At 41.6% G+C, this 23,070-nt stretch overlaps 1 protein-coding gene across 28 annotated transcripts in view; it reads right to left on the bottom strand.

The window, feature by feature from the left end:
- ZNF644 (zinc finger protein 644) overlaps positions 1 to 17,424 on the bottom strand; it is a 114,026-nt gene extending 96,602 nt beyond the window's left edge. For 7 of the 28 annotated variants that reach the window (XM_070078081.1, XM_008264901.4, XM_070078073.1 and 4 more), the window contains exons 1-2: positions 17,055 to 17,413; positions 15,660 to 16,261 (exon numbers count right to left, since the gene is read on the bottom strand). The gene's annotated coding sequence lies outside the window, so the exon portion shown is untranslated. Of the gene's footprint in view, positions 1 to 14,896; positions 15,032 to 15,659; positions 16,262 to 16,331; positions 16,573 to 16,753 lie in introns of those variants that run through there. The other 21 variants (XR_011390582.1, XM_008264899.4, XM_008264904.4 and 18 more) reach the window with 9 other exon arrangements.
- Positions 17,425 to 23,070: the final 5,646 nt, after the last annotated feature.

Below are 23,070 nucleotides of genomic sequence, written 5' to 3'. Positions count from 1 at the left end.
TATTAAGCACTATTCACAACAGCAAAGAAACGAGAACAACCTATGTGTCCATCCACTGGACTAAAGAATGGATAAAGAAAATGTGGTACATATACATAATGGAATATTACTCAGCCATAAAAAGGATCAAATCTTGTCATCTCCAACAACATGGATGGAACTGGAGATCATTACGTTAACAGAATAAGTCAAACAGAAAAGACAAAATATCATACAATCTCACTCATTTGTGGAGTCTAAAATCTCATAGAAGTTAAAAATATAATGATGGTTACAGGAAGCTGGGAAGAGATGAAGGAAGAAGTTGATTAAGTTAGGAGTAAGAAGTTCTGGTATTCTACTGCACAGTTCGGTGACCACATAATGTAAATATGTGGTACACTTCTCTACCAAAAAATCTGGTAACATAGGATTTTTAATGTTTTCATCATAAAGAAATGATACATGCTTAAAGGGTTAATATATTTTCCCTGACTAAACGCTATACAATATATACAAGTAATGACACATCACATGGTACCCCATAAATACATATAATTTTCCAAAGGTATTAATTTGTTATAACAAGTTTTCTTCTATTTCTTTCCATTTCATATTGAGGTTATTCTCAAATGTTGGTATCCTTAATCTCTCAGAGTGAGACACTTAAAAGTTGCCTAGAAAGTGTGTTAATAAGTAGCCACCACTGTAGGTTAGTCATGCGGGGCCATTTCCCTGGCGGATCTCTACCTGGAAGTAATAGGTGACCTTTCTTTCCTGAGCTCATCACTTTGCTATAACAGGATTAATATTCCATCTTTGGGTAGGAGCCTCACAGCCAGCACTCCAAAAACAAGGGAACGTAAAAGAGGATGGGGACGATTCTCAGTTCAACATGTAGATTTCTACTCAATTCTCCATTTTTAGGTATGATGCCTTAACCTGAGCAGTGCCTAGTGTTCTTAAGCATACAGAACTTCCAGGTAAATGTCAGTGAAGAAATAAATGAAAGGTAACAGATCCTTTCCTGGCACCACAGTGTTGCCTACTTGCTGCACATACTTTTAGTCAATCCTTTCCAAAGCACCTTCAGCCACAGTTCCTGAAGAACTCTAGGGCAGTGTAGCACCAATTCTAGGACTTCCTCTGATCTATAAAATAGTTATCACATTACCATCCAGCCCAAAGTCTTACTTTTGCAATCAAGCTTCCAGTTTACTGTGTCCTTAAGAATCTCTACTATCATTCTAATGGGGCTTGACAGCAAAGTAAATGGTTCTGTAATCCAACATGTTTATCTGAACACTCACCTCATCACTTTAGATGTGTAATCTCCTTATTGTCATTTTTAAATAATATAAAACTTAGGCTCCAGTTCCACATAAAATCATCCAAGTGGTTACTATCAGTTTGGCTTTAATTACACTACACTACAGTTAAAAAAAAAAAAAAAAAAAAAAAGACCTGTATAATTCCCCTTATGTAAAATCTCAAGTTTTGGCCGGTGCCGCAGCACACAGGGTTCTAGTCCCGGTCTGGGCGCCGGATTCTGTCCCGGCTGCCCCTCTTCCAGGCCAGCTCTCTGCTGTGGCCAGGGAGTGCAGTGGAGGATGGCCCAAGTGCTTGGGCCCTGCACCCCATGGGAGACCAGGAAAAGCACCTGGCTCCTGGCTCCTGCCATCGGATCAGTGCGGAGCGCCGACCGCAGCGTGCCAGCCATGGCGGCCATTGGAGGGTGAACCAACGGCAAAGGAAGACCTTTCTCTCTGTCTCTCTCTCTCACTGTCCACTCTGCCTGTCAAAAAAAAAAAAAAATCTCAAGTTCTTTTTAAAGCCTAATACACAACTTTAAAAAAAAAAGAAAACCACAGGTCAGGCATAAAAGGTTAAGCCTCCACCTGCAGCACTGGCAGCCCATATGGGCAACAGTTCAAGTCCTGACTTCTCTACTTCTGATTCAGCTCCCAACTAATGGCCTGGGAAAGCAGAAGATGGCTCAAGTAGTTGGGCCCCTGCACCAAAAAGGGAGACCCCAGAAGAAGCTCCTGGCTCCTAGCTTCGGAATGGCCCAATTCTGGCCATAGTGGCCATCTGGGGAGTGAACCAGCGAATGGAAGACCGCTCTGTCTGTCTATAACTCTCCATCTCAAATAAAAAAAAAATTAAAAAAAAATACAGGAATTTGAAAAGCATTATATATTCTCTTTTAGGAACAAAGTTTGACATGCCTTTTTAAATAAAACATACTGTTATTCAAAATCTCTATAGCCTTAATTTATGTTTATCTAATTTAAAAAATTGTGAGGTGAATGAAAATCTCCTAAGCAGACTCATATTATCAGATTCTCTAAAGAAATTCTATTGCATGTCTCATTGTTTTTTTCTTTTTTTAAAATTTATTTATTTGAAAGTCAGAGTTACTCGGAGAGGGAGGAGGGAGGAGGGAGAGAGCAGTCTTCCATCTGATGGTTCACTCCCTAATTGGCCGCAACGGCAGTAGTTGCGCCGATCAGAAGCCAGGAGCCAAGAGCTTCCTCCGGGTTCCCCACATGGGTGCAGGGGCCCAAGGACTTGGCTTTTTTTTTTTTTTTTTGACAGGCAGAGTGGACAGTGAGAGAGAGAGAGTGAACAGAGAGAGAGAGAAAGGTCTTCCTTTGTCGTTGGTTCACCCTCCAGTGGCCACCGCAGCCAGCACACTGCGGCTGGCGCACCGCGCTGATCCGAAGCCAGGAGCCAGGTGCTTCTCCTGGTCTCCCATGGGGTGCAGGGCCCAAGCACTTGGGCCAACCTCCACTGCACTCCCAGGCCACAGCAGAGAGCTGGCCTGGAAGAGGGGCAACTGGGACAGAATCCATTGCCCCAACCGGGACTAGAACCCGGTGTGCCAGCGCCACAAGGCGGAGGATTAGCCTAGTGAGCTGCGGCGCCAGCCTTGGGCCATCTTCTACTGTTTTCCCAGGCCATAGCTGAGAACTGGATCAGAAGTGGAGCAGCCAGGTCTCAAACTGGCACCCATATGGGATGCCGGCAGGCGCTTCAGGCCAGGGCGTTAACCCACAGGACAGGTCCCTGCATGTCTCATTGTTATTTGAGTTTCTTTATGACACAAAATTCAAATCTGATATTGTTTAGCAGATCTAACTTTTTGTTAATTACAAAATTCCTTTTTCATTTAATGATCATGGCCTACAATTACCTTATCATCTCATTTTTTTAACTTGCAAATTTTAATTCTTACCATCTTATTTTCAATATTTGTATCATTCTGTTTAAATAAGTCCTATAAAAACAGCACAAATTTGAAATCAATCCTTTAAGGGGATGAAGGACATGGGGGGATGGGGGAAGAAATCAATTTAGATTAAATTAGAAAGCTGGTTAAAGAGTGTATACAGGGCCGGCGCCGCGGCTCACTAGGCTAATCCTCCACCTTGCTGCGCCGGCACACCGGGTTCTAGTCCCGGTCAGGGCGCCGGATTCTGTCCTGGTTGCCCCTCTTCCAGGCCAGCTCTCTGCTGTGGCCAGGGAGTGCAGTGGAGGATGGCCCAAGCGCTTGGGCCCTGCACCCCACGGGAGACCAAGAGAAGCACCTGGCTCCTGGCTTCGGATCAGTGCGGAGCGCCAGCCGCAGCGTGCCAGCCATGGCGGCCATTGGAGGGTGAACCAACGGCAAAGGAAGACCTTTCTCTCTCTCTCTCTCTCTCACTGTCCACTCTGCCTGTCCAAAAAAAAAAGAGTGTATACAGGAAAGTTAAGGAATCAGACTTGGAAAAATAGATGAAAACCAGGAGAAAGTGAGGTAAACAATATTCCACTATAGGAACTGCACCACTGTGAGTGTCATTTGTATCACTATATCCATCTGTATCACTGTTAACATAATGGCTACTTTTGGACACTGTCTAGACTAAGACTTCTGAAAAGTTACAACCACTAAGGATCTCCTCCACTTCTTCCTTTTATGAGCAGTTTCAGTAGCATCAATGCACTGACAATAGTTTGGTTACCTACTCCCCTCTTTTTTCAAATTGCTCTCTCTCCTCTTGCATGTTAGAGATTATGCAATGTTTTTCAGCTTACAGAGACCCAAAGCAAAGTAAACAGGTGATAGTGGATATATATCCAAGAACTCTGGATCCACAGAGAGGTCTGAACAGGGGATTCTACTTAAAGAGATTGAGTGCAGAGCTTACAGGAAAACTTCCTGGGGCCCACGCAGTGCAATAGATTAATTTTCCAACTGTGGCACCAACATCCCATATGGGCACTGGTTCAAGTTCCGGCTGCTCCTTTTCTGATCCAGCTCTGGCCTAGGAAAGCAGTAGAAGATGGTCCAAGTGCTTGGGCCCCTGCACTGGCATGGGAGACCTGGAAGAAGCTCCTGGCTCCTGGCTTTGGATGGGGCTCAGCTCTGGCCATTATGGCCATTTGTGGAGTGAACCAGCAGATGGAACTTTTCTCTCTCTCCCTCTCACTGTCTGTAACTCTACCTCTCAAATAAACAAATCTCAAAAAAAAAAAAAAAATTCCTTATTCCTACACCACTAGTCATCAGGATAATCAGGAAACAGTACATAAGTCTGCTGTGACCCATTCTCACATTATCTATGCTGAAATCTCAAATGTCTGTGAAATGAGATCTCAGAGTTCCCAATGACAACAAGGGGCACCCCATTCTCTTTTGCTTTAGGTGGATTTGTCCCAAATGGTAACTTGGACAGAGTCTGATATGCCTCTTTATTTTACCATGTCCCCAGAAGCATCAATATTAATGCTTTACTAACTGAAGTCAAGCCTATATTACCTGTGAGAATAATTAGGATACCAATTTGTTATAATTAGTATACTATTTTTAAAACTTTAAGATTCCATTAACTCCCAAATTTCTATTGCCTCTTTTAAAATAAGCAGCAAAATGTGTCTATTACTTCTGTAATTTTTCCAGTTCTACAAATGATCTTTATGAAACATAATCACACTCAATTTCGGTTTTTTTGTTTTGTTTTGTTTTTTTGACGGGCAGAGTGGACAGTGAGAGAAAGAGACAGAGAGAAAGGTCTTCCTTTGCCATTGGTTCACCCTCCAACGGCCGCCGCGCTGCGGCTGGCGCATCAAGCTGATCCAAAGCTAGGAGCCAGGTGCTCCTCCTGGTCTCCCATGGGGTGCAGGGCCCAAGGACCTGGGCCATCCTCCACTGCACTCCCTGGCCACAGCAGAGAGCTGGCCTGGAAGAGGGGCAACCGGGACAGAATCCGGCGCCCCGACTGGGACTAGAACCCGGTGTGCCGGTGCCACAGGCAGAGGATTAGCCTATTGAGCCACGGCTCCGGCCAATTTAGGTATCTTAAAATCACCAATAGAGACAAACATCTTAAAATCTTAAACATCAAAAAACACTATTTTCCACAAGGAACTACATTTCAAGGATTTTGTGCCTAAAAACCAGAGTGATCTAAATGTGACTATCTTTGAAAACAAATACCTATTTAAAAACAAATATTGACACTGGTAGACTAAATTATTAATTTCTATTACCTCTTGTTTTCCCACCAGCTCCTTTATCAATCAGACTATCTCTAAAGTCATGGCAAAAATGTACTTCAATAACTCAAAAATTAACATTACCATTCCAAGTTCTCCTTACCATTCATTTCAAATATTTTTTACTTGCAAGTACCAGCAATTAGGAAAACTTCACTACAGCAAAACTTTCTTGCAAGGTGTTACTTATGTTTTCAAACCAAATATATCAGAAAAAAGGCTGATCACATGTTTATTGAAAAGGGTAGTTATCTCAATTACTGTTAATAATTTACATGCAAATTCTTTCTTCAAGTAAATTTGAGTACTATAAAATGATAAAATTAGTTTATTCTAACTCTGCACTACAAAATACTTAGGAGCCACAAGCTTACGCAATTTATTTTAAACTCTCCACCCTCACCCAATATGCCCATCCCTATCCACCAAGATAATAACCTCTACCTAGCCTTCCTCACTTCAATATCTGTAATATCTGACTGTGAACCTCTTACATACTTCTTGATGAAATTCTGTTCAGCAATCTAATTTCTAATCCAAACTTCCATAGATTCTTCCAGCTCATGCTACAATCAAGATTATTTTTCATTACATTTAAAATAGACACTACTTTAACCAAGAAAAAATGTGTGTATATGCCATGATTCCCATATCTGTGCTTTTCAACATCCTTTTCTAACTCTTTGATATTCTCTTCATTTCCCACCAATCCATACAAGGGGCACTTCAAGAAGTTCATGGATTCAAGCCAGGTCTCCCATTTGAGCAGCAGGGACATAAAAACTTGAGCCATCACATGCTGCTTCCAAGGATCTGCAATGGCGGGAACCTAGAATCAGGAACCAGAGCAGGAAATCTAACCTACATACTATAAGATGAGGCCTTCTTAAATCCAAGGCAAATGCCCACACCTTGAATTTTCTTATTAATGTAATCCTTGTACACTTTTTATGGGTATGCCATGAAATATTTCAACACATGTATACAGTTTAAACTGATAAATAAATTTCCTAATTGCCTGATTTTTCTTGTCTGTTTACATCCTAGCAGCTTCTCTTCCAGTTCTTTACATATACATAATACATAACTGAACTATATTCCCCCCACTATGCTATCGAACACTAAATATATTATTTCTATCTAAAAGTGTTTTGATTAATATTCACTATTTTTAAAAAATTCATTTATTTGAAGGCAAAGTTAGAGAGAGGCAGAGAGAGAGAGAGAGAGAGGTCTTACATTCACTGATTCACTTCCCAGATAGCCACAAAGGCTGGATCTGGGCCAATCCAAAGCCAGGAGCCAGGAGCTTCTTCTGGGTCTCCCACGCAGGTGCAGGGGCCCAAGGACTTGGGCCATCCTCTACTGCTTACCCAGGCCATAGCAGAAAGCTGGATCAAAAGAGGAGCAGTTGGGACTAGAACCAGAGCCTATATGGGTCACTGGCACTGCAGGTAGTGGCTTTCCCCACTATACCACGGCACTGGCCCCACTCTTCACTGTTCTAAGGCACACTTTTCTAAAATTTCCAAATGAGTATTTTAGCCTTTTATACTTCACAAAACCTGTATTTAGAAAAGTTGAAAGGTCCAGCACATGGCACAGCAGGTAAAGCTGCCACTGGCAGTGCCGGCATCCCAGATGGGCATTGATTTGGGTCCCGGCTGTTCCACTTCCAATCCAACTCTCCGCTATGGCCTGAGGCAGCAGTAGAGGATGGCTCAAATCCTTGTGCCCCTGCACTCACATGGGAGACACGGAAGAAGCTCCTGGCTCCTCACTTCAGATAGGCCCAGCTCCAGACATTGCAGTCATTTGGGAAGTGAACCAGCGGATGGAAGACCTCTGCCTCTGCCTCTCTGTAACTCTGCCTTTCAAAAAAAATAAAGTTGAAAGATGAAGTTTTATTATTTCTTCAAGACAATTATTAAAATTCTTAGACCAAGAGTACATTCAACAAACATTACATTTCTGCATAATTTACAAAATATATCCATTCTTCAAAACTATGTACACATTCTAGATTGAAAAGTAGTATTTTTGTGGCACAGCAGGTTAATGCCCCAGCCTGCAGAGCCAGCCAGCATTTCATAGGGGCGCTGGTTGGAGTCCTGGCTGCTCCACTTCCAATCCAGCTCCCTGCTAATGTGCCTAAGACAGCAGCATAAAACCATCCAAGTGCTTGAGCCCCTGCAACCATGTGGGAGACCCAGAAGAAGCTCCTGGCTTCGGACTGGCCCAGCTCCAGCAGTTGTGGCCATTTGGGGAGTGAATCAGCGTATGGAAGACCTCTCTCTGTAACTCTTTCAAATAAATAAAATCTTTTTAAAAAATATTTTCATTATCATGTACTTTTTACAGCTTTATTACAAGTCATATACTATAAGGCTTTCACTGCTCAATACTGATGAACACTAATGCTCCAACTATTAATTCCATTTGGAAAAACACTGATTCAAGCACTAGAAGTAACAATAATAATCAACAATTTTATTTCATTTTGGTTCTCAGTCAACAGTTTCCTCTATCTGGATTTTAATCATTCAAACTTTTGTGCAATTGTCCATAAGGTAATATTCTAGTTACTTGTACACAAATGTCAAAATCCTTCTATTTGAGAGGTACTTACCTGTAAACACAAGTACAACAATTTATTCCCACCTCTACATCCACAATAAGAAAAAAACCAAATATCTTATTAAGCAACCAGAAGCCTCAAAGCTAACTTACGTAAGACCTTGAAGCTACAGTTAGAGAGGCTCCAAAAGGCATCTATATAAGGAGGCAATCTAAGACCTCTTCCACCTACTTCTTGGCTATATGCCTACAGAATACTGTAATGAAATCTAACCAGACAGCTACACTATCAGTGGAGGCAACTCAAATCTCTACATTCTAAGCAAATCTGCAAGACATAAAGCTAACCTCTAACGGGTTAGCATTAATGCCAACAGAAAAATACCTCTAAGCTTGGCATAGACCACAGTGGAGAAAGAGAGAAAGGCCATGGTACCAACTGCCATCTCATTTGCCTCCAAACTTACACAATGCCAAACAAGGACAAAAAAGAGGGAAACAGATTCAAACATTAACTGTCAATACCCTTCTAAAGGAGGACAAATGTGCCATAACCAAGTTTTAAAACAAGCAAAACTAATTTATGGTAACAGAGATCACATAGTGATTATTTCTGTGAGGTGAATAGAAGCACACGGCACTTTTTTCAGTGCAGAAAATGTCCTCCCTCTACCAAGATCTAGGTAGAAGCTACCTGAGTCTGTCTATCTATCTATCTATATCTATATCTATATCTATATCTATATAAATTCCCTGAATTATACTCATAAGATTTGTATACTTCAGTGTATATCTCTTATACTTAAATGAAATAGTTAAAAACAAGTCACCAATAATGGCCAAACCCTTTTCCCAATTCTCATTTTGATCAATCTCCATCATATTACTAATCACAGAATACCAATATTCCCTAACCAGAAGTCTTTCCCCTTAGAAGATCCAAAAGGCTTCGTTTACTAAGTTTCTTCTAGGATTTTTCTTATTCTGTGTTGTTAATTCAACCATCAAGTACTCATGGATGAGGCACCTTCCAATATACAATCTACCCACTCACCCAAAACAAATCAAATTTCCTAAATTGGATTTAAGCTACTCTATTATCTAGTTTCAAATTGTATTTTTTTTTTTTTTAATTTGAAAGTCAGTGTTGAGGGAAAGGAGGAGAGAAAGAGAGAGAGAGATCTCTATCATCCATCTGCTGGTTCACTCCCCAAATGTTCCCAATGGCGGGGACTGGGCCAGTCCAAAGCCAGTAGCTCCATGTGGGTCTTCCATGTGGGTGGCAGCAGCCCAAACATAGGGGCCATCTTCTGCAGGCTTCCAGGTTCATTAGCAGGGAGCTGAAGGGGAAGAGGAGAAGCTGGGACTAGAACTAGCATTCTGATATGATGCAAGCATCGCAAGCAGCAGCTTAAGCCTAAACAGCAGTGGCCCCCGTATCTCTTTGAATTCCCATCACTTTTCTTTTTTTAGTATCTCTTTATTTACTTGAAAGACAGAGTTAGAGAGAGAGAGAGGGAGAGAAAGAGAGCATCTTCCACCCACTGGTTCACTCCCCAAATGGCCACAATGGCAAGAGCTGGTCTGATCTGAAGCCAGAAGCTTCTTTCAGGTCTTCCACACGGGTGCAGGGCCCAAGGACTCGGGCCATCTTCCACTACTTTCCCAGGCACATTAGTAGGCAGTTGGATTGGAAGTACAGCAGCCAGGTCTTGAACCAGCACCCATATGGGATGCTGGCGGCACCTTTACCTCCACACCACAACATCAGCCCCTCCCATCACTTCTTAATAGGAATATCCTCTTCTTGGCCATTCTTTAAGGTTCAGTTCAATTTCTGCTGTATCCTTTCTAAATACCCCTACAGAACTTAAAATTTGTAACTGCACTGTCCAATACAGTAACCACATATGGCTAGTAGCTACTGAGCACCTAAAGTCTGCTTAGTCCAAATTGAGAGGTAATGTAAGTACACAATACCACTGTATTTTGAAGATTTAATATTGGAGGAAAAAAATGCAAAATATCACAATCATTTATATTATGGAATGATAGTATTTTGGACATACTGGGCTAAATGATATTTCACTTCCTTTTCTGTAACGTGGCTATAAAAAGTTTTAATCGCATTTATGGGTCAACATATTTCTTTGGTCAGTGCTGACCTATAATGTCTATTTATAAATGTCCCACAAATTATCCTTTTTATTCTTTTACTCAGTTATTAAAATGACAAATAAAAACTATGTACATCTATGGTATACATATTTTGAAATATGCATACATTGTAGAACAATTAAATCAAGATGATTAACATAGACACTGCCTCATACTTTTTTGTAACAACACCTAAAATATATCCTAAGAAATTTTCAAATATACAATACTAACTAGTCACTATGTCCCACAAATTATCTTTTAATATATGTCATCTTGGGAGCTGGCACAGTGGGTTAAGCTGCTGCCTGCAGTGCCAGCATCCCTTATGGGTGCCAGTTAGTGTCCTGGCTGCTCCACTTCTGATTCAGTTCCCTGATGGCCTGGGAAAAGCAGCAGAAGATGGCCCAAGTCTTTGGGCCCCTTCCACCCACATGGTAACAGATGAAGCTCTTGGCTTCGGCCTGATCCAGTGCTGACCATTGCAGTCATCTGAGGAGTGAACATCTCTATGTAACTCTGACTTTCAAATAAATAAATATTAAAAATGTATATATATGTGTGTGTATATATATACACATGTCATCCTCCCAATGAGTATAAGAGTTCAATATTAAACTAGTCTTTATTTGACAGTAGAGTTATAGAAAGTGAGAGAGAGATAGAAAGAAAGGTCTTTCTTCTGTTGATTCACTCCCCAAAATGGCTGCCTCGGCCAGCACTGCGTGGATCCGAAGCCAGGAGCCAGGCGCTTCCTCCTGGTCTCCCATGTGGGTGCAGGGGCCGAGGACCTGGGCCATCCTCCACTGCCCTCCCAGGCCACAGCAGAGAGCTGGACTGGAAGAGGAGCAACAGGGACTAGAACCCGGCACCTATATGGGATGCAGGTAGAGGATTAACCAAGTGAGCAACGGCGCGCCAGCCCCTTAAGCTAGTCTTTTACAAATTAAACATTATTAGAAATCAATGATAGTAACTAAATAGCATTTAAGTGTCCAATTAATATTGCTGTATTTTCAAAATGTAAAAACGTAAGTTGTTTTCAGAAGGGTCTAAATTGTCTACATTTTGTTTATATGCAATCTGGAGTTAAATGTCCCAGCAGAAAGGATAGACAGCATGATTAAACCTGAGTAATCCTAATCCCAGAGAGTATTAATTCTGATTAAGCTTGATTTTTTTTCATTTCAGACACTCAGTAAAGAAAAGAACAGCCTCCATTTTGGCTAACATCATTGTGCAGGAGCCAAGACAAAGAGTCTTTATATGTATGAATAAACAATGTGGGAAGTAAGATATCACTTGAAAAGGGGTAGGCAAAAAATGCTTTTATAATGTAAAGTTTAAAATCCAGAGAAAAATCTCACAAATTGAAGAACAAGCTGCCCTCTACAACTTTGTTATAAAGCTTAAAATGTGTGTTTCTCGTGGGTGAAGTAGGTGGTAGAAAGAGGAAATGGTAACTTTAACACTAAATTAGCATACACATATACAAAACAAAGTGTGGAGAGGAAAACAGAGGGAAATGTTTGGGGGAAATGCCCTAACACTAAGCAATGAAAAGATCACATTCCCCTTTTCCATCTAGCTACTGTGCCAACCACTCCTCACTCGCATCTACAGTTCAAATGCATATTACATACAAATATACTCAGCCACTCACCGCTTTACCTCTACTTAAGGTCACCATTAGGGTCAGAAGTTTATTAAAGGAGTAAAGAAAATGAAGAAGTAACAAAGACAAAAAGCACACATTGGCTGGAAAGTAACCTCACTAAAATGCACTCACTCCCAACTGCATCAGTTCATAAGCACAGCAAGAAAGGGAACACATTTCTAAAATGTAACCTGGTTTCAGGTTTTGCTAATAGAACCGGAGAAGGCACATTTTGATGCCTGTCTCTCACTTTCTTTATAACACTGTCTTTATATATATGGCTTTAAAAGGTACCTTAGTGGAAGTATACAATTCTAAATTATAAAAATTTCAAATTACTGTCAAAATTATTGTTAAACAATAATAGTAACTATTATTATTCTAAAAGCTGTCAATTTCTTAGCTTTCTGGCACACAGTGAATGCTAAGATCTTTATATGAATTACATAACATAAACCTTACACCTCTATGAAGATGGTATTACCATCAACCTATTTACCTAGTGATCACGCGGCTAAAATTGAACTCTACTAATTTTGCTTTAAGGCCTACACTTTAAACATCACCCCGTCTTGCTTCTTAACACACACATAATTACAAATGCAAATGTGATTCTGTATGTGTGTATGTGTATACAAGTATGCATGGGTTTCAAAATTTTTTGCACAAATAAACATTTTTCTATAAACTTTTTGAAGTTCCCTGATACATATTGTGAGTGTGTGTGTGTGCGTGTGTAAAATATTAAGTCGGTAGTAAGCAAAAGGCAATTAATTTCAATTTTGCCACACATTTTATCCATTGGCACACACCAGTCAACAGAAAGGTGTGAATCACTGTCACTAAAAATGATGATCTGAAGTACTAGTTATATTTAACATCTTCCTCAAGAAGCTGATAAAAGCAAGTAAATAATAAACACTATAGACAAAAGGATTAAAAGATTAATCATTTTAAAATATTAGATTATTAATATGTAAAATACTTTAATCCTAACACTTCATTGGACATTTTTAATTACAATCAACTGTGTGGCTCATGAAATATAAACATTTATGTTTATAAAATCTGTACAAATAATCTTTAATCAACTTCAATGCTACAAGTCTCAAGGAGCATACTTTCAAAGAATCCCAAGTGAAATAGTAAGGCTACAGCTTGCAGACAGCAGAAGCAGGAAGGGATAATAAAAAGGAAATCTCTTCAAAAAGTTAGCCTCAGTTCAGTCTCACTTTCCCCCATGCAAGAAAAGCATGAAATGCTGCTGCTTCTGCTTTGGCAGGACCCTCCTCTTCTTCTTGAAAATTCTCATGTTTCTCCTCCTCGAAAGTTATCCTACAGGACTTTTTGTTCTTGATAATCTCTGATTGACAAAGGGTTTACCTTGGACTTAAGAGTAGGGAAGCATACCAACTCTCCATTACTCACATAGGAGTTCTCAGTTAACTTCAAGAAGGATAGTACCTCCACAATTCAACTTAGGCAACAACTGAGAAACAAACAGCGGAGCAACCAAGGCCTTGGGGAGGGGAACATCTTTTCCAAGGGGACTCTACCTTTCTCTGGGTCTCCTGTCCTATTTCTTTTGAGAAGGAAGAGGAGAAATACTTTGGCCAACCAGCAGGGTGAGCTAGTGCTAGATTCAGTTCCATAACTCAATTCTCTGAAAACTCATAGGTGTAAATGGCTTGCAATATTAAGAGCAGCTATTTCCCTCTAAATAAACCTGAATTCAATACCTCACTTCTAGCACTGTTCCAGTTAATGCTACAAACTAATAATATTCAACATTTATAGATTCTCCATGTACAAAACAGACGTCTTTTCTAAAGCAAAGAAATTAATGAAAACACCAAATCTTTTGAGTATCTATCCAAAGTATTACAGCACCCATCCTTATTTTTGTTTTATTTCAGAAGACTACAACTTTAAAAATATTTGTTAACTTAAAAAAAAGATTTCTAAAATTAGTGTTCAAGATTAGGGCTGGTTAATTCAACATACCAATTTCTGCATTTCCTGCAAACTGCCTGAAGATCTGACTGAAAAGCAGTCCCGAGAAAAACATTCTCCCAAGAATAAGATACACTCTTTTCCTTCCAGCATCACATTCTTTAGCAAATAATTCTAAACACTGACAGTGTTTTGGGGATGAAAGTAAATCTGAACTTTCTATAAATTGGAGATACCCTCCATCATCTTGTGACTCTCCTTGAGACTTTCTTTTCCCCTCCTTTTACCTATTACCAGTCTCAATGCAACCAAATCTCTCCCTCTTGTAACCTGAATGACGAATTAAGTCTGGAAAATGTTTAGCTCTATAGGAGACAGATTTTATCATTACAAATAATCTGAGAGTAACCCTAGTTAACACAAAACCAAAATAATTCAATCCACTCACAAAGTGTTAAGAATTATGAGTTTCTCAACTCTTTAGAAAAGTCAATAAGGTAAAAGCACCTTTAATTGACCCATGAAAGCGTTACAACCTTGAAACAATGTAGCCATTTTTGCTAAATCTTATATCCAAAGAAGTTGAACATCACTGTAGGACACCACCATTCATGACCTTCCTGCTTGTTGCATGTCTAAGGGACATTACAGATCTACCACTCAGTAGGAGTACTAAATCTTAGACAGCTGTTTTAAACAGGAGCCACCTGAGTGGTGTGTTCGTTTACCTAACCAAAACAGCACTGCAAAACGAAAGGCACTTGCACCATTGTTTGCAGCATTTATCTCACTTCTCATGCAACTCAACAAGCCATCAAGGCAGTTATTTCAAACTTCCAAGCAGTTTATCCAATACCTGGTTGCTGTTGTTTTTGAATTTTTAAAACGTCTGGGCCAAGAAAGCTTTTGGAAAATTTCAAAATTCAAAAACGACAATGCTCTGAAATTTCTATATTTCGCATCTGAATTTGTTTCACTGTAAATCACTTTAAAAATTAGGTCACACACACTAGCATTAAACAGTTAACTTACTGTCACAGGAGTTCTTGCTAATGTAATTGTATTTAATTAACAAGGATTCTCAGCAACACTCCTTTGTTTCATTTTTTAGCCATTATTGGTTAAGTGGTTGCAGTATGACAAGTGAAAACAGCAATGAGGCAGAAGCTGAAAGAAAATTTTCTATTATGCCACTAATAATAATCACTAGTAATAATTGATTATTAATGAAAGGCAGGTAAGGGCAGTTGCTCTTTGAGATTTCGTCCACTGTAAAACTGATCAAGGAATACACTGCTAATATTAATGCATCTCCCATTTACTAAAAGAAGATAGTGCTCTATTGGGAAAAACTAACTTAAAAAGAGAAGCTATATATCTAAAAAAATAAACAAGGAAAATGACTTTTAAGTAATGGTGAAAAGTTCAAATTTCAATTTGAACAGAGATCCAAACAAAGTTAGTGCTCCCAATGTGTTTAAATATCCCTTCAAGTAATTTTGTTGTTAATGGCAAAAAGAAAACATTAGCTGTTTCAAAATTTTGTGCTTTGCTATCAGTCAATACCAATATTACGACATTAGTGCGGTATAACTTTAAATTGCTAGAAATCCAAGAACTCAAATCACCTCGATTTTACCAGTGGCAGGTATACCTACCACTGCATTAATACTAGTCAAATCTTCATGTTTCACCCATTAAAATGATTCGTTAGCTAACTTATAACCTCAATATAAAACTAGTTTTTCTTACCCAGCCTACATGGTTGCTGCCATCAAGTTCCCTGGATACTTACACATGGCACTGAAGGTAAAATAGCAGGCTTCCTTTCCTTGTGGAACTTGTCTATTTTTTGAAATGCTTTCTTCTTGTGGGACCAAAAGAATGTAAGTACAGTAAACTTACTGCAGGGAGGGAATTCACGATTAAGGCAAATCTAATCTATCATCCAGATGCAAAAGGCTTGGCCTTAGTCAGGACTGGCCCAAACAGGCGGATGGTGTTTTGGTATTTCCGTTGAAATTATCAACTTGTATACAACACAGGACCATCATTTCAAGCCTCTAACCGTGTTGATCCCCGGGTTGAGCAAAATGATCATACAAAATCTCAAGTCTAAACAGAAAAGTTTTGTAACAACTCTATTTACGTAAAAATTACTTCAACAGTTCGAGAAAAACTTTTCCACCTATGTTGCTAAACCATGGATGGATCCCAACACGAGAGTCGTCTGCGGAAGTCTGGTAACAAGAAACCTTTAGCTCCACCACCTAAGTCTCCAATCACTGAGAAGGGTCGGGGGCAACTCATCTTCAGGTTCACGGGAGGAGTGGAGCACACCTGCTCTCCTCTGGCAGAGAGTAAGCTCCCAGGGACACAAAGGCCAGGGAATCAGACCTGGAGAGGCAAAAAGCTTTAGCTGGACACCCACCAAGCCCCTGGCAACCCAACACTTCGAACGATTTACCTCTTGCTGTTACTTCCCGGGCACCTAGCGGCACGAGATCTTGCAGAACGGGGAGGGGGGGAGGGGAGGGCTATGGGGTCCAGTCCCAAATCAGGGGAGGGGTGTGTACAGTACTGCCAGAGCCGGCGCTTCTGGCCAGGACCGAGCAGCCTGGAAGAGGGGCTGGTGACTGCTCTGGGACCGCCCCGTTACCCAGTGCATTGCAATGGCGACCGCCAGGCTCCCCAAGCCGCCTGATCTCGGCCCCTTCCCCCTACCGCTCACTGGCTGCTCGGCTTCATGTGACTAAACAAAACCCCCAAGTCTAGCGCCCAGCTCAGCCCCTTTGTGTCCGCTACCGGATCCTCCGACGCCGCGGCGGAAAAGCCCCCCCACCCCCGCCTCCCGTCGAGTCCCGCCCCGCGGCGGCGGCCGCCGCTCACCTCAGGCTCCGCGGCCCCCCGCGGCCGCCGCGGCCGCCGCCTCCCCGAACCCAGGGCCCGGGCTCCTTGTGTAGCACCAACTCCGCCTCCTCGGCCGCCGCCGCCATCTTAGCCTGTGCGGCAAAATGCGTCCTTTTGGATGGTTGGGACCCAGCCTAGGGCGTAGCTCCCCGGGCCCGAGCGCCGGAGGCCGGGTCCCCCAAGTTCTTCCGCCACCCTCAGTCTCGCCGCCGCCACAGCCCAGAGGCCCGAAACCCACTCGGGCCCCAGCTAACCCGACCAAATAACCCCTGAAACTCACAGTTTGGTGCCGTGTGCGTCAAACCGGGGCGACGTTGGGAGCGCGCGGCGTCCCCGCGTCACACGCCGCTCTGTACGCTACTCGGCTCCAGCGGCCCCCCTCCGCTCCCCGCTTTTCGCCTCCGGCCCCGGTTCCCACGGCGCAGGCGCGCTGCTTTCCCGCCTCTGCCGGGCCGCGGGCCGCGGGGGTGGCCAGCGAGGAGCTCCTGGGCAGCTTGGCGCTGGTGGAGCGTCTGGGCCAATTAGGCAAACGGGGGCAGCAGAAACACTGCACCACTGTTCTCGGGTGCCAGAAACCAAACAAGGTCACCTCCCCCAGCGCTGACCTAATCACTCCCAGGGAGGTTCCCGCCCCAAAGTAGGCACGCTCCAAATATGGTGGTGCCCAAACTCTGTGAGACCCAAACACCAAGCATGCCTAGGCCCTTTAAGGTGGAACAGGCCCATGTTTGATTTCCACGATCACGAGCGTGCCAGAATCCTTTGCATTTTCCTCCTGTTGAGGAAAACAGCTACGGAACGCAGGGTTTACCAGTCACAGCTGTGGAGAATAGCAGAGAGGTTTTTAGGATCTTAAGGAACCAACTGTTAGATGCTTGAGGGCCGGGCAAAGCCTCAAGTGGGGCATCTGAATTACCAGGCCAGCCTACCCTAAAAGATGCCCTGGTCGGAACCAGCTTGTCTCTAGGAGGATACTTTCTCCCTGCATTAGAGAAAGTTTTCCCAAAGTTATGTAGGAAGCACCTGATTGCTAGTTAACCCTTCGAAGAATCAGTAGGTCCCAAGGGGTTCTGGAACGCTTCCTTTTAACTAGCGTTCGCCACAGGATTCTGGCCAAGAAACACTGATTAGGGACTATTCCCTTTGCTTTTGAACTGAACAAAGAAGTTGAAACAAGAAGTTGGTAAGGTGTTTAAGATTAACTCAATCTACTAGTCCTGTCACAAGAAACTCTGGCTTTTCCGAACCTCTGTTTCCTCACTTAAAAGTGGAAAAATCAAAAAGTATCAAAAACTATCATAAACTGTGCTCCTCCAAACCCTCAAGATGCTATTGGCATTCAGAGGAATACACCATAATTGTATTTATTTAGTAAGAATAAGAAATAGTCTCTTATAGGATGGTACCTTGATTGGCAGCAAGCATAAGTGTAAACAACAGATACCTGACTAAATACACTAACTGCTTATTAGTTCATTATATGGCTAATACTCTGGAATACTGGCTATGTATCAAGCACTTTTCTCATTTGTTCAATTTTGTTACATCTAATGAGGCAAAGAGAGATTGGGTAACTTCCTCAAAGTCACATAGCTCTTTGGACTTTGTCAAAATGCAAATGTTCCTTCTTTGCTAACAGAAAACTGTGTATATATGTTCAGCCAATGGATGGGGGTGCCCTTTGGATCATTCCATTTGCAGAAGCCATTAAAACTGGACATTCTCAGCTTATTGAACTTACAACAAACAAAAACATTATGCAGGGCATTGTTACAGCACAGCAGGTTAAGCAGCCGCTTGCAATGCCTACATCCCCTGTCTGAGTCCCAGCTGCCCCACTAATGATCCAGCTTCCTGATAATGATCCTGCCAGGCAGCAGATGATGGCTTAAGTGCTCAGGCCCCTGCTACACATGTGGAAAGCCAGAATGGAGTTCCTGGCTCCTGGCTTCCACCTGGCCCAGCCCTGACTGTTGTGGGGAGTGAACCGGCAGATGGAAGATAGATGGAAGATTTTCTCTCTCTCTCTCTCTGTCTCTCAATCTCGCTAAAAAATAGCATGTACTATGGAAATTCTATTACAACAAAAGCAGTTACCAAGACCAATAACAAAAGTGTTGTGAATGTTCACCACTGACGGATCACACTCCAAGCAAATAGAACCATTTAGAACTCAGCGTGATCAGTAACTTGTCTCTAATGAAGCATCTGTTAGTGCTAGAACTTGGCAACTGAACTATACTACTATAGAAGTGGTAGTGGTAGAAGTAATAGCATCATTTTTAAAAAATTTATTTGAGAGGCAGAGAGATGGAGACAGAGAGAGGAAGCTCCCAATGATTGGTTCACTGGCCAAATGTCCAAGTTGGGGGAAGGAGGGACCTAAGCCAGGAGCCACAAACTCAATCACAGGGGTGATAGGAACCCAATCACTTGAGCCATCACTGCTACCTCCCAGAATCTGCTTTAGCAGGAAGCTGGTGTCAGGAGCTAGAGCTTGATAAGTGAACGCAGGTACTCTGACATGAGATGCCAGTGTCTTAACAGCTAGGCTAAATGTCTGCCCCTGTAGCAGCAATTCTAAAAGTAGAAGTAGTAATAGTCGATGAAACTGTTTATAAGCAAAGTAGATTTCAAAACTCTCTGAGTGGAAGAAAATATAAGAACAGAAAACTTGAATAAAGTAATGCAATATAAAAAATAATAAAGGCAGTTGGAAAAATCCAAGGACCAATACATAATTCAATGCCGATATTTAAAGAATTTAAAAGGAAATTGCTATTGAGAATGAAAATCAATATGCAGGAAACAGTTTGATCCTGGGAGCACATCTACTCATTGAGTAAAATGATGCTCTGAATAAAATCATGCTCTGATACATACACCTGGTGAAAACCTAGAACAGGAAGGAAGGGAGGGAAGGAATGATGGAGGGAGGGAGGGCGAGAGGGAGGGAAGGAGATAAGAAGGAAGGGAAAGAGGAGGTAGGAAGGAAAAGCAAGACCTGGCTACTGATAAAATGTTGGAATCTGACAATATTAGCATAGTTTATTAATTCATTATTCCAGTGAGTGGAATTACTCAATAAAAGATATAAAGTAAGCACTGGTCTCAAATGACTTACTCAAAATGAGAATGCAACTCATTGTTAGATAAAAACAGATAATTCTCCTCCATTCCAACACTTCTGAATTCTAGGCAAAAAGAAAAAATGAAATATCAATCTATCTTTGGAATAAAGTCGAAACAAGTGTTGGGTTTTGCTTAGGACTTCAGTAGTTCTGGACCCACCTCTGAGTGCCAAAACTGAAAGGGAAGTCACTGTTATGGAATTGCAAAGAGTTCATTATGTTTGTTCACTGGGGTGGGAATAGGGAAGATGCTTGGAGTAGACAGAGATGAAGATGTACACAGAAAGCAAGGTTTATATTTATTTTTGTCCTCCTCTGACCCAGCACAGAGCCTTACATAGAACAGGTATGCAATAAATTACATTCAATTCAACCAGCAGTCACTGATTATCTTTCTTCCTTGCACAGATAACACAGTTCCCTGCAGACAATTAATAGTGTTGAATAAATGAGGAACTTTTACAGTTCAATGAAAAAACTGGAAAAAAGATATAGGCAATTCTCAATTTATCAGGGAATGGGGGGAGATGAGGAAATAAATAAAAATTTAAAAACCATAGTTAAAGGGTTGGCGCTAAAGTGTAGCAAGTAAGGCCACCGCCTGCAGTGCCGGCATCCCATATAGGTGCTGGTTCGGGTCCCTGCTGCTCCACTTCCAACCCAGCTCTCTGCTATGGCCTGGGACGGCAGTGGAAGATGGCTAAGTGCTTGGACCCCTACACCCATGTGGGAGACCCGGAGGAAACTCCTGGCTCCTGGCTTCAGATTGGAGCAGCTCTGGCCATTGCAGCCATCTGCGGAGTGAACCAACGGATGCAAGACTTTCTCTCTTTCTCTCTCTCTCTCTCTCTCTCTCTCTCCCTCTATCTCTATCTCTATCTCTATCTCTATCTCTATCTCTCTCTGCCTCTCTGTAACTCTGTCTTTCAAATAAATAAATAAATCTTTTTAAAAAATCCTAGTTAAAGCCTCATAAATATTGATACATGTTTAGTGAAAAAAAAAATTACAACTAACTAGCAACACATTTACTATTCTACTCATCATCATTTCGTAAGTAGATTAAACTGTGAGAGTATATGGAGTTTGTTAATGGAAACATGTAGACAAAGAAAACTGTGGGCCATGGAACCTTAGATAAAAAAAAAAAAATTTTAAGGGAACTAGTGTTGTGGCATAGCAGGTTAAGCCACCACCTGCAGTACAGGCATCACATATGGACAACAGTTCTAGTCCCAGCTGCTCCACTTTGGATCCAGCTCCCTGCTAATGGCCTGGGAAAGGCGCGGAATATGGCCCAAGTACTTGGGCCCCTGAGCTCATGTGGGAGACCTGGAAGAAGCTCCAGATTCCTGGCATTGGCCTGGCCCACTGCTGGCGTTATGGCCATATGGGGCGTGAACCCACAGATGGAAGATATCTGTCTGTCTGTCCTTCTCACTCTATAACTCTACCTCTCAAATAAAAAAAATTAAGATTTATTTATTTATTTGAGAGGCAGAGTTAACAGAGAGAGGGAGAAATAGAAAGAGAGGTCTTCCATCTACTGGTTCACTTTCCAAATGGCTACAACGGCCAGAACTTGGACAATCTAAAGTCAGAAGCCAGGAGCTTCTTCTGGGTCTCCCACTTGGGTGCAGGGGCCCAAGCACTTGAGCTATCTTCTACTGATTTCCCAAGCCATAGCAGAGAGCTGGATTGGAAGAGGAGCAGACAGGACATGAACCGGCGCCCATACGGGATGCCGGTGCTGCAGGCAGAGGCTTAACCTACTACACTGCAGTGCCAGCCCCTCAAATAATTTTTTAAAAAATTTAAGGAACAAATAGAAATGGAGAAGTCCAAGAAATTAAGAAATGAGGGAAAGAGGAATAAAAGGAGATTCAGGCAAGAGCATAGTATAATGGAAGCCAAGGAAGTATTAATAATAACCTACAGATGTAACATATAACCTTAAATCTCAGTAAGTTTCATTTTTTTGTTCACGGCATACTTCACTGCAGGCAGTTGGAAAAGGAGGAGAGGCCTTGGGACAGTTACTCAAGGACCTAAAGTCCTTCCATTATATGATGAAAAAAACGCTTCTGACTTTCCACTAGTAGGCACTCTAGTCACGTGGCCTTTTTTAACTGCAGGGTGAGGCTGGGAAATGTAGTTTACTCAATGTACTGTAAGAAAAGGAAATGGGACTTGTAAATACAAAGCTGGGCCTAAACAAATACCAGAGAGGTTGTGAAAGAAAAGGAATGTCCATTGAGTGACTAACATGAAGCTAGAGGTAGATTCTACTGTCCAAGGATTCTTGGCAATTGCCCAGCTGGCCTTCTTCTGGAAAGAATCCACCTTTATTAGATCTTCATCAAACTTCTACGAACTTTAAGCTTGAGAAATATCTTTGTTATTTCTCTTTTTCCAGTGAAAGATTCCAGATGTTCTGTAATATTCGGTGGAGATCCATCAAAGAAAAAAGGGCATCTTTAATTTTAGCCATCCCATGTGCCCTAGTAAACAAAAAGAATGTAAAATGATAAGGCAATGTATTAAAATGTATGTATTGATTTTCACTGTAATAAAAAATTGAGATATAAATGTACAAGTGTGTTTCATTAAGTACATGGCAATAAGTAGAAATCAGGTTAAGTGATCTTGAGTTTAATTGTATATTAAATTAAATCTCTTCAAAATGAATATTAAATTGATCAATATTATTGACTTATGTTTTCTAAATATGTTGTAAGATGAAAAAGAATGGTAGTTTCAATGTTTACAAAAAAGAGCTGGGGCGGGCATTTGACACAAGATTTAAGTCACTACTTGGGATACCGTCAATCCCATATTGGAGATCCTGGGTTCAAGCTCATGTTATTCTGCTTCTGACCCAGCTTCCTGCTAACGTGCACTCTCTGGTGGGCAGCGGATGATGGCTCAAGTATTTGGGTCACCACCGCCCATATGGGAAACTTGTAAAGAATTCCAGGCCCCTAGCTTTGGCGGGGCCCAGTGCTGGCTGTTATGAATATTTGGAAAGTCAAGTAGTAGATGGAAGATGGTTTTCTGCCTGTCTCTCTGTCTCTCTGCCTTTTAAACAAAATGAAAATAAATAAGTTAATAATAGATTTAGGAAACATTTAGTCTGAAATATAAAATTGTACCATACCTATGTCA

Source organism: Oryctolagus cuniculus, chromosome 7 (assembly GCF_964237555.1).
Source record: "Oryctolagus cuniculus chromosome 7, mOryCun1.1, whole genome shotgun sequence".
Taxonomy (NCBI): Eukaryota; Metazoa; Chordata; class Mammalia; order Lagomorpha; family Leporidae; genus Oryctolagus; species Oryctolagus cuniculus.
Note: the sequence above shows the minus strand (reverse complement) of the source record. Positions and strands in the feature narration are given on the sequence as shown.